The sequence below is a fragment of the Nipponia nippon genome, unplaced genomic scaffold (assembly GCF_047370975.1).
Source record: "Nipponia nippon isolate SJK-2023a ecotype South Korea unplaced genomic scaffold, ASM4737097v1 scaffold_86, whole genome shotgun sequence".
NCBI classification, from domain to species: domain Eukaryota; kingdom Metazoa; phylum Chordata; class Aves; order Pelecaniformes; family Threskiornithidae; genus Nipponia; species Nipponia nippon.
The window spans coordinates 133,979-144,404 of NW_028262409.1; the positions used below are offsets into that span (position 1 = coordinate 133,979).

General features: G+C 51.5%; 1 long non-coding RNA gene across 1 annotated transcript; it reads right to left on the bottom strand.

Annotated features, from left to right (window-relative positions):
- Positions 1-1,183: 1,183 nt before the first annotated feature.
- Positions 1,184-7,139, bottom strand: LOC148050392 (uncharacterized). Its single transcript, XR_015701171.1, has 3 exons — positions 7,001-7,139; positions 1,530-1,624; positions 1,184-1,449 (listed from the first exon to the last, which is right to left on the bottom strand). It is a non-coding gene; the product is annotated as an uncharacterized LOC148050392 (long non-coding RNA).
- Between the last annotated feature and the right edge of the window lie 3,287 nt (positions 7,140-10,426).

A 10,426-nucleotide genomic window follows, 5' to 3' on the forward strand; every position in this document is an offset into this window, starting at 1 on the left:
GACAGATAATTTAGGAGACCCTTCCAGGAACGGCAGCTGCATTGCCCTGCACCAAGAGACTTACCGTGACAAGGGCTGGAAAGGTTTCTTCCCTTGCAGCTCTCCTCTCTCCTCCCACTCCAGGCTGCCTTTAATCTCTCTCTGCCCTACTTCTTTTCCCAGAGCCCTGCTGCACTTGGCAGAGGAGTTGCTCCTTGGCTGCTTCCCAGGAGCTCCCTCCATCCCAGGAGCCCATCTCAGACCAGGAGGAGCGGACCTGCTGTAACGTTCGTTACATATCAAGGCTATACTGACGGATCTCCAGCCGACCCGGGCTGGGGAAGGAACAGTCAGCACACGCAGTGTGGGTGTTCAACTCCCCCGTTTATTGCGCAGTAGTTTACCTTTATACTCCCAACAGTAGGCGTGTCATGTTATAAGGGGCGGGGACAAAGGAGGGTCGACCTTTCACTCTTTCCGTACAACACGTGATCTTCCGGTCGCCAGCCCTTATCTTACTACATTTCCCCCTCCCTTAGCTCCAGTAGCTCTGTATGTCACTGGGGAAGCTGCGTGTAAAATAATCGATATATGGTGAGACTTCTTAATATACAACTCCTAAACTACCTAATTAAGCGTAATAGACAGGATAATAGCATAGCAAGGATAAGAACAAATAACAAGATTATGAGACCAGTTATCTATGTGGCAGCAACTGTCCCCCTTATCGCTAATGAAGTAGGGGGGTGAACAATCGACAGGTAGAGGCTTGTCCAATAGCCGGCATATACAGACACGCATCCGTTACGTTCATGAACCTTGCCCAATCCAGCCAGCAGTTCGTCGCGACTCCCTCATTGCTCCCCCACATCATCAGGATGCATAGGGAAATGGTAACTTGTCAAGACAAGACTCAATAAATTGGTTAATGTTTATACGGTCGAATATTTCGACTGGGTACCCATTCTAGCGTCCCTTTCTCGGTTTGCACACACGCATACCCACGTCCCAGACAACGGAGGGAATACGGGCCCCTCCATTCACGGGTTTGCAGGTGCCGTACTTGAACCAAAGGGTAAGGCCCTTCGTTCTCATCGAGCCGGAAATGTGCCTGGGTTGCAGTCTGGGTTTTACAGGTGTTCCCTCGAATGGTATGATTTAAGGTAATTAGTGCCGTCATCAACAGACGTTGTGCCCGAAATAAGGGAGGGTCAAGGGGTGGGGGAACCCCTGTTTCTGGGCCTATATTCTCCCCCTCCCTTAGTCGGTCGAGTAACCCTTTTAATGTGCGATGCGCGCGTTCTACAATGCTTTGGCCCGTACTGTTGTAGGGAATACCATGACTCAACTGAATATCCCAGCGTGCGCAGAAGTCCTTTGTCTTCTTGCTAACATATGCCGTTCCATTATCTGTTTTAATTTTTTGTGGGATGCCAAGTTGCGCCATACAGTCCTGCCAATGTAAAATAACTGCGAGAGCATTTTGTTTAGCATGCATAGTGGCTAAATAACTCCACTGCAGGTATCAACTGTAACATGCAGATACTTACGTGGATTAAAGGGTTCATAAATCGTAACATCAGACTGCCATATTTGGTTGGGCTGCAACCCTCGAGGGTTTACCCCTGCTTCCCAGAGGGGACCTCTGGAACAAACAGGACAAGCAGCAATCACAGAGCGAGCATCTTGCAAGGTAACGCCAGCGAGCTTAGCTAGACCGCGAGCTCCACAGTGGAGCAGATTATGCAAGCAGAAAGCTCGCCTTAGGTTAGAAGTTTCTTCAAGCGCCAGTACGCTCCTTGCTAAGCTGTCCACTACTTCATTCCCGGCAGAAAGAAAACTTGGTATGCAACTATGACTATTAACATGGATAGGACAGACAGGGGCGGTTCTCATTTGCAGTGCGGTGAGCAACATTCCTGCAATCTTTGACGTTGCCCCAAGTGCCCATCGGCATTTCTTTAGTAACTTATATACATAGCAAGAGTCTGTGATTAGATCCAAGGCCTCTTCGGGCCATTGAGTGAGAGCCATCCATACCGCCTTGGCCTCAAGATATTGCACGGATTGCCCTTGATCTTGATAACTAATGTGGGTCCACTGACCATCCTCCTGCCATGTAACGACAGCTTTCCCAGTAATCGATGACGCGTCGGTAAAAACCATGCAGCCTCCGGTGGGTTGTTCAACTATGGCACTAGCTGGCAAAAGATGGAGTACCTGGATTATCTCCCCACAGGGGTGTGGTCTTAGACCTTCAATACGACCCGTAAATTCAGCTTTCGCCGCTTGCAGAAACCCAACTTGCGGAAGTACCGACTCCCACTGTGCCAAAGAACAGGGCAACGCGATAACCTCCGGGTCTTTTCCTGTTAAGTGTTGAGTTTGCCTCCGACAGCGGAGAATAAGCTGGGATAATAAAGTTGGCCAAGAAATTAAAGCTGTCTTCGGTTTGCCTTGATATAACCAAGCAAAAGGCCAGCCTTTTTCACCACTATTTTGAATTAGTAAACCATGGCCAGCGGTGTCGGTCATGTAAATCAGGGCAGCGACCGGTTGTTCAGGTGTAAATCACGCGAGACCCCAATGCTGGGCCCGCTCCATAATTGTCCTAAGAATCTCCTGATGGTTTTTTGAAAGAGTTCTTGGAGCTAGGGGGGAATCTCCTCCTTTCAGGAGTTGATATAAGGTACTCATTTCTGCGTCAGATACTGGAACAAAGTTTCTAAGCCATAATAGTTGTCCAATTAACTTTTGCGCCTCATGGAGTGTTGTCACTGTAGTCCGAATTTCAAATGATTGTGCTGTCACGCTTCGTGGCCTCAGTTGAGTACCTAAATACTTTACTGCACGTCCTACCTGCATTTTCCGAGGCTCAATGTGTAACCCATGTCGCTCCAAACTGATTATCAGCTGCACGCGCGCCTTTTCCAGTAACTCCTCTTGGTTGGACGCCAATAACACGTCATCCATGTAATGGAAAATGATGACCGTAGGGAAATTCTTTCGAATAGGGCGTATTGCAGCAGCTACAGCAATTTGACACAAGACTGGTGAGTTTTTCATGCCCTGGGGTAACACCTTCCATTGATATCTGGCGCACGGGTGTTGATTGTTAGGCTCAGGAACAGTAAAAGCAAAGCGTACTCTATCTTCTTTATGCAAGGGAACACTAAAAAAGCAATCTCTAATATCCATAATCACTATTTGATAGTCAGGTGGAACCATGGCCGGAGAGGGGAGGCCCGCTTGTAGCAGACCCATGTCTTGTATACATGCATTAACTGCGCGTAGATCATGTAGCAGTCGCCATGCTCCCGATTTTTTCTTTATCACGAAAATGGGGGTGTTCCAGGGACTTGTAGAGGGTTCGATGTGTCCTGCGTCAAGTTCTCGTTGTACCAATTGTCGAACAGCCGCCCCCTTTTCCTCTGTTAATGGCCACTGCTCTACCCACACTGGCTTATCTGTCAACCAGGTGAGTTTTAATGGGCGGACACAGGCAGTGGCCATTATGATAAATTTGTACGCAGCACTATATTCATCTTCTGCAAGCAACATCGTCCCAAAATGACAATGGGTAACTCGGCAATGGCGGGGTTACACCATGCTACCCTAGCTTGTCCGGATTCCGGATCCTTCAACATAATTTGCATTGGGCTTCTGCTTTGATGCGAGGTCTGCATGCCTCCCACGCCTTGCAGCGAACCTCTCGGTTCGAGTGGCCAATCATCTGGCCATAGATGTGATGGGATTACTGTAACGTCTGCCCCTGTATCCAAAAGGGCTCTTAATACAAGGCGTGGTGGTCCCCCCAACTCTGGGAGCCATGGGGTAACTACAATATCTACTTCTGGCCGTGTGGTCATGTTTAGGGTGAGTGCCACATACGGCGAGGCTCTATTCCCAGCGTCCTGTATTGCGTGCTCCCATCTCCCCAAGGCAGCTGAGTTGGAAACTGCGTTATTGGAACCGCAGGAGACTGTGCTGGTCCTGGGGAAGGAAAGACTCCCTGCACCACATATTGCGCCGCTGTCGTCGGGCCTGTTGAGCTGATCGCTGGGGCAGGCGGGGATGGCACGGCCCCCTGCCATCCCCTTTTCTCGTTTCCCCAGTCCGGTCTCCATTGCTGACTCCCCACTTTGCACTGTCGAGCTCTGTGGCCTAGTCGCCCGCAGCGCCAGCATCGTAGGTCTCTCTCTCCTTCCCCTGTTCCAGGGGTGTTTGTTTTTGAAGGGCATTGTCGCGCCATGTGTCCTTGCCCCCCACACTTATGGCACGTAAGTCGTGCATCTCGACAGGCCGCATGGACCGCAGCCACTACCGGTTGCATACTTTGCATCTGTTCCTGTTCCAGCACGTAACGAATCATCTGTGAAAGCGTGGTCGCTATGGGTAACTGTCTTAGCAACACTGCGGTTTGTGGGTTTGCTTGCATACGTGCACAGTCAAGCAATATCGCCTCCTTAGCTTGCTCAGGAAGTCGAGCAACCTTGAGCGCCGCTTGCAGCCGGTCTAAAAACTTTGTGAAGGGCTCACTTAAGGATTGCCGTATTTGGACCCATGGAGGCTCCCTTTTATCAAGAGCCGCGACGATGCATATCGCTTCTTGGGCAGCATTCGAAGATGCAGCAAAATCACGCCCCCGCATTCGCTGAGCCTGTGCCTGAGGAGTTGCGAACTGCCCCTCACCCATCAGCTGCTCCAAAGTCACTCCCGCCATGGGATGGCCGGCCTGTTGCGCCTCGATAACAATTTGGGTGCACCGATTCCTCCATTCCTCCCTAAACAATACCATCATCGAGGGGGTCAATACGGCCCGCATCAACTGAATGATATCAAAAGGTGCAAGCTGCGTTGCAAAAACACAGTCTAGTAGGACTTGGGTCTCTGGGGAGTTTAATCCATGACTTTTCACCGTTGTGGCCAATTCTTTCACCAACTTCGTATCTAATGGTTGCCACTCATATCCCCCGCCTGCGGCTGCTCGGATAGGAAATGCTTGAATCGGAGGGGCCTGGAATCGTACTCCTTCCAAGACACAATTTTTTGCAATCATCCGCCAATCCGTCCCGTTTGCTTTCTCTTTCGGCTTTTCCCCTGGCATTAGACTTTCTGCATTCGCCACCACCCCTCTCAATCGGCTGATCAATGTCTCGAGTTCCCTTGAAACCTCGTTAGTCTGGAGTCCCATTCCCTTTTTTAAAGATTCGCCCCTCTTTGGTAATGATCTTGGAAGTGGGGGCGGATGAGCAACAGTTGAGGATTCCTCGTTGCCCCTTTCGTCCTCACTGCTATCAGAGCTCATGGGATAATCGTGTACAGGCTCCCTCCACTGTGAGGGAATACCAGTTTGCTTTCCCACTGCCCAAGGGGTAGGGGGTCCCTCTGGTGGCTCAGGTATCACTGGCAGTGCCGGGGGAGCCCTACCACCCCCCTTAGATGTCGTCAGCCGTGACGCCGGTTGTCCTTGTTCCTTCAGATTTTTTCTTGCGCTCTGCTCTCTGTGTGTCCAGCACCCGTCGATCACTGGGATGCAACGGGGCGTCCTCAGAAGGTGATAGTGCCTTGCCCTCCTTTTCTCCTTCCTGCCATCTTCCTTCACGTAATTCACGATACCGCTGGGATCCCACATCGGCCCCCGAGACCCAGTCCAGCAACCTATCAGTCAGCTCCCTTTCCACACATTGTTGCAACTCGCCCCAGGGGTATTGAGGAGGTGGCGGATCCGCTGGTGCAGAAGGTGCCGAAGGTTCCGTGGGTGGCTGCTCTAGACTCCCCACTCGTAACGGGAACACCTTTCCCGACTCCTTTGTTCCCGCTGCGCCATGGCCTCCCTGCGCCTCCCCTTCCTCCGTTGGCTCAGCCCCCAGTAACGACGGCCCTGTCTGTGCCCCACAGGCCACCCCTTCAACTCGAGTTCACACTGGAGTTCCAGCCTGTCCAGTACAGCAGTACAGAAAAACAGCAGAGATGCCCTGGCCATCTGCCAGCCCAGGCACATAGCCATTGCTGTTATCAAAACGTTCCCAGGCACAGCGGAGTAAGATGATAAGCAGTTCAGCAGTACAGCAAGCAGCGAAAGCAAAAAGCAGCCACTAACGAGCATTAGACTCTAATATACAGTAAGGCAAGCAAGCCCCGTGGCAAGCACAGAAACCTGCCGATTAATAGCTAAACAGCAATACCTGCTATAACTTCGATCTAGCACATTCCAATTAAAGCTGTCGTTATCTCGAACGCTTTGTACCCTATATTGGGCACCAAAAAAAACTGTCGTGGTTTAACCCCAGCTAGCAACTAAGCACCACACAGCCGCTTGCTCACTCCCCCCCGGTGGGATGGGGGAGAGAATCAGAAGAGTAAAAGTGAGAAAACTCATGGGTTGAGATAAAGACAGTTTAATGGGTAAAGCAGAAGCCGCACGCGCAAGCAAAGCAAAGCAAGGAATTCATTCACTACTTCCCATAGGCAAGCAGGTGTTCAGCTATCCTCAGGAAAGCAGGGCTCCATCATGCGTAACGGTTACTTGGGAAGACAAACGCCATCACTCCAAACGTCCCCCCCTTCCTTTTTCTTCCCCCAGCTTTATATTGCTGAGCATGATGTCATATGGTACGGAATAGCCCTTTGGCCAGTCTGGGTCAGCCCCCCCGGCTGTGCTCCCTCCCAGCCAGCCTGTGTCCCCTCCGAGACTAAACCCGTTGGCTTTTCGTTCCCAGGAACTTCATGCCCCATCAGCGCGCTACGTGCGGCAAGCCAGAACCGCTTTGCCGCAAACCCCTTCCTGAGCATCCTTTCTACTGTTCCCCAGGCGCAAAGCCGGTCACTGGCTCCTCCAACATTGCTTGTGATCGCTTCTGTCAGCTCGTTGCGTATTTTCCCCCAATTTGGGGTGTCCAAAAACTTCTGTGGGAGCGCCGAGCACTCCCCGGCGTAGCATCCATTGGATGCAGTTGCCCGTGTGCCTTTTCCTTATCGCCCCATGCTCGCCCACCTCCGTCGCTACCGACTTTAGTACCTTTACGAGTTCTGCGAGCTCCATTGATGCTACCTGCAGCCGATCACGTCGGGGTCACCACTATGTAGCGTTCGTTACATATCAAGGTTATACTGACGGATCTCCAGCCGACCCGGGCTGGGGAAGGAACAGTCAGCACACGCAGTGTGGGTGTTCAACTCCCCCGTTTATTGCGCAGTAGTTTACCTTTATACTCCCAACAGTAGGCGTGTCATGTTGTAAGGGGCGGGGACAAAGGAGGGTCGACCTTTCACTCTTTCCGTACAGCACGTGATCTTCCGGTCGCCAGCCCTTATCTTACTACAACCTGCCCAAGACGTCACTTGCTCTGCCCCCCACCCCATGCTGCGCTCCCTCCAGGTGTCCCTGGGGCTCTCCAGGAACCTCCTTGGAAGGAGACTGAAGGAATCACCGATGCTGCCTGTCTCACCTCCGCAGATATGTTTCTTTGCAGCAGTGCCCTTTCTCCTCTCCGAGACACAGTTAGGTCTGAGAATCCCCCTTCCTTGGCCCATCATCAGACAGGACACCTGGACACTGGCAGGGAGGCATCTCCTTTACCCATGCTGAGAGAAGGCAATCAGCTGAGTCAGTGGAGGCATCTCCTCCTGGAGTTGTAGTGCTGGGGCTGGAAGGGACCTCAGCTCCCTCCCGTGCCTGCCACAAACCCACAGGACATGAGATTCCTCTTGCTTCAGTCATGGTGTCTGCTAAAAATAGGCACCTGCACTCCTTTTCTGTGGTCCCATGGTCATCGATGGAGATGGAGACCAAGAGTTCACACACAGACAGCTGGTGATGTCTGAGGTGCCAGATGTTGTACATGGTAATGGAGCAGTACTGAGAGATTGGGAAACATCTGGGGGCATCATCCTGCAGCCTGGTGAGGATGCCAGCTGAAATGACGGCAGATGCCCACATTTAGGACATCACCCCCTGTCCCTACTCACGCTGTTCAGGGCCGCCTAGAGAGGTGTCCAGCTGACCAAATGGAGTTCTGTGCCAGAGGGAGAGGGAAGTCTTTCTCTTTCTCCCCTCCTTTAGCTGTGTTGACTAGCTGTCCGTTGCCTGTAACAAGAGTTGTCTCACACAGCCCCACAGAGCCTAACCTAATTCAGGGCAGCCGCTCATTGAATGGCCAAACACAGGCCTGTAGGGCTCTGTGAGACGCCAAGGCTCTCCACCAAAACTGCCTGTGGTTGGCAGGGACAGCACAGGAGCTACAGGAAAGCCATGTCCCCTCAGAGCGGGTGCGTGACAGACACCCCAGGCGCCATCTCAGATTCCTTCGGTGCTTGTGTGCAAGTGACTGATTGCCACCCCTGCAGTGAGGCCAGCCCTGTCCCATCTCTGTCCAACAGATGCAAGGCACGGCATGAATAAGAAGCACATTGCACTGGGCTCCCCACTTGTGGGCCTATGTTCTCAGCCTCTTCTAGTTCTCCTCTGCCCCATCCTTTACTCACCCTCTTGACGATACAGTCTTCAAAGCGCCCAGTGAATTTCGAGTGTGCCAAATCACAGGATGTCCACACCCAAGGACGCTTTCAGCAGCACCTTGTCCTTCCAGGAGATCAGTGCCTCTCTCCACCAAAGGCCCTGCAGGGCTGCAGAGACACCGCAGACAGCAATGCCCTCTCCTGCCAGGGCTGCCCAGCCCAGCCCTGTTTCTCTCGGACCTTGGGGACAGCAGGCATTGCTCTCTTTTGGGGCACCTCAAGTCTTTCTTACAATGCCATTTGCCATGCGCTCCAGCATGTCTGTTCCATGCAGCAAAGCTTTTGCGTACATGGGCTCTTGGGTGCTTGGTGTCCCTCTTCAGCATGACAAGGCTGAGGTTGGCCTGGAGCCACGGCTCAGGGGCTGCAGCCCAGATGTGCAACACTCTCCTCTGACGTGGGAACAGGCAGGAGGAGCTGGAGCCCCGAGGTCTGTCACAAGCTGTGACTTCTGAGGCACAGTGGGACACCTCCCACAGCTGGCGTGCTGCAATGGATGGATAAAGGTTCTTCACGAGACACAGGCTGGGAGCATGAGAAGAGGAATACTTTCTGTGTGAAGGAGTTGCTTGGATGTATGGAGCTCCTTGCTGGGAAAGTCAACAGGCTGGGTGAGCCCTTGTGGGTGAGGATCGGAGCAGAGGCCAGTTAGGGCGACATTGTGGTGGGAGATAAAGAACAGGTGATCAAGGAGAGAAGGTGGACAAGCTCTTACTTAAGCAACTCCAGGAGGTCTCCAGATCAGTGACATGGGGCTCATTGGAGGGGAACACAGCACTGTGAAAACAGACCAATAGGTTTCTGGAGGGTGTTGGAGAAATTTCTTTGCAAAGCCACCAGCTGGACCAACAGAGATGATGCTCACCTGGATCAGGTCCTTGCTAACCATGAAGAGTCAGGAACTGAGCTTGGCCTGCAAAGATGAGGCAACTTTCTCAACATTTATGTACTATGGGCACATTTTCATCAGCTGAAATGTTTGAATACTTTTCATAGAGAGAGAATGTTTTCCTGTGCTGCCATCATGAAACTCTCCAGGATGTGTACTGCTCTCGGGAGAAGAAACCTTGATCTTCCTGGCACTTGCTTGACCACTGCTCTGTCCAGTATGGAGTGTACTGAATCTCACTAATCTTCTAGCTATTCCCACATGTCCTGATTCAGCTGACCATTTCTCAAGTCATCTTCTCCAGCAGACTGTCTGCACAGATGCCTTTTTGAGTGTCCATCTGGTTTTCCTCCTCCCATTACTCTCCATTCCCTCAGACCCCTCCCAAGTACCCAGGTGCTGCTTGGAGCTTCAGGCAGTTGAAAGCTTGCTGCTCCTGTCTCCTGACTGTCTCTGTAGCCAACTCCTTCATTGCCTTTCTCTCTGTCCTTTCCTACTAATCTCACTGCAGATTTTCCCCTCCAAAGGACAAGTGGGATTTAGTGGAGGCAACTTGGACTTCATGGACACCTGACGAATGTTTTTTATTCTTCACTGAACGACTCTTCCTCTTTTTGTTTTTGTTCTTGTTAACGAAGAGAAATGCTGTGTCTCTGTGCAGCCACTTCTCCAAGGAAAGCAGAAGGAAATGGAGGCTGAGACATTCAGCTCCAGCCTGAGTGGGAAAAGCTTCCATTTTAACATGAGTGATGTGAGTTTCAGGTGACCGGTGAGAGAAATGGCAGGCTGGGGTGGGGTGGGTGGGATGAAGAGTGTCTCTAGAGTGTCTGACAGAAAGGGTCTGGCTTTTCCCACATGTTCATACTTCATCGTGAGACCCTCTGGATCTATATGACTTGGGGATTGTCTATATTGTTTATTCTGTAAGCAGAAAAATAATGAAAATGCACAAATCTTTTTAAAATGTTATTTCTTTTTGACATCTTCTCATTTAGACTATACTCCTGAACTCTCCTTAGTGAACCACACAAGAAGGGA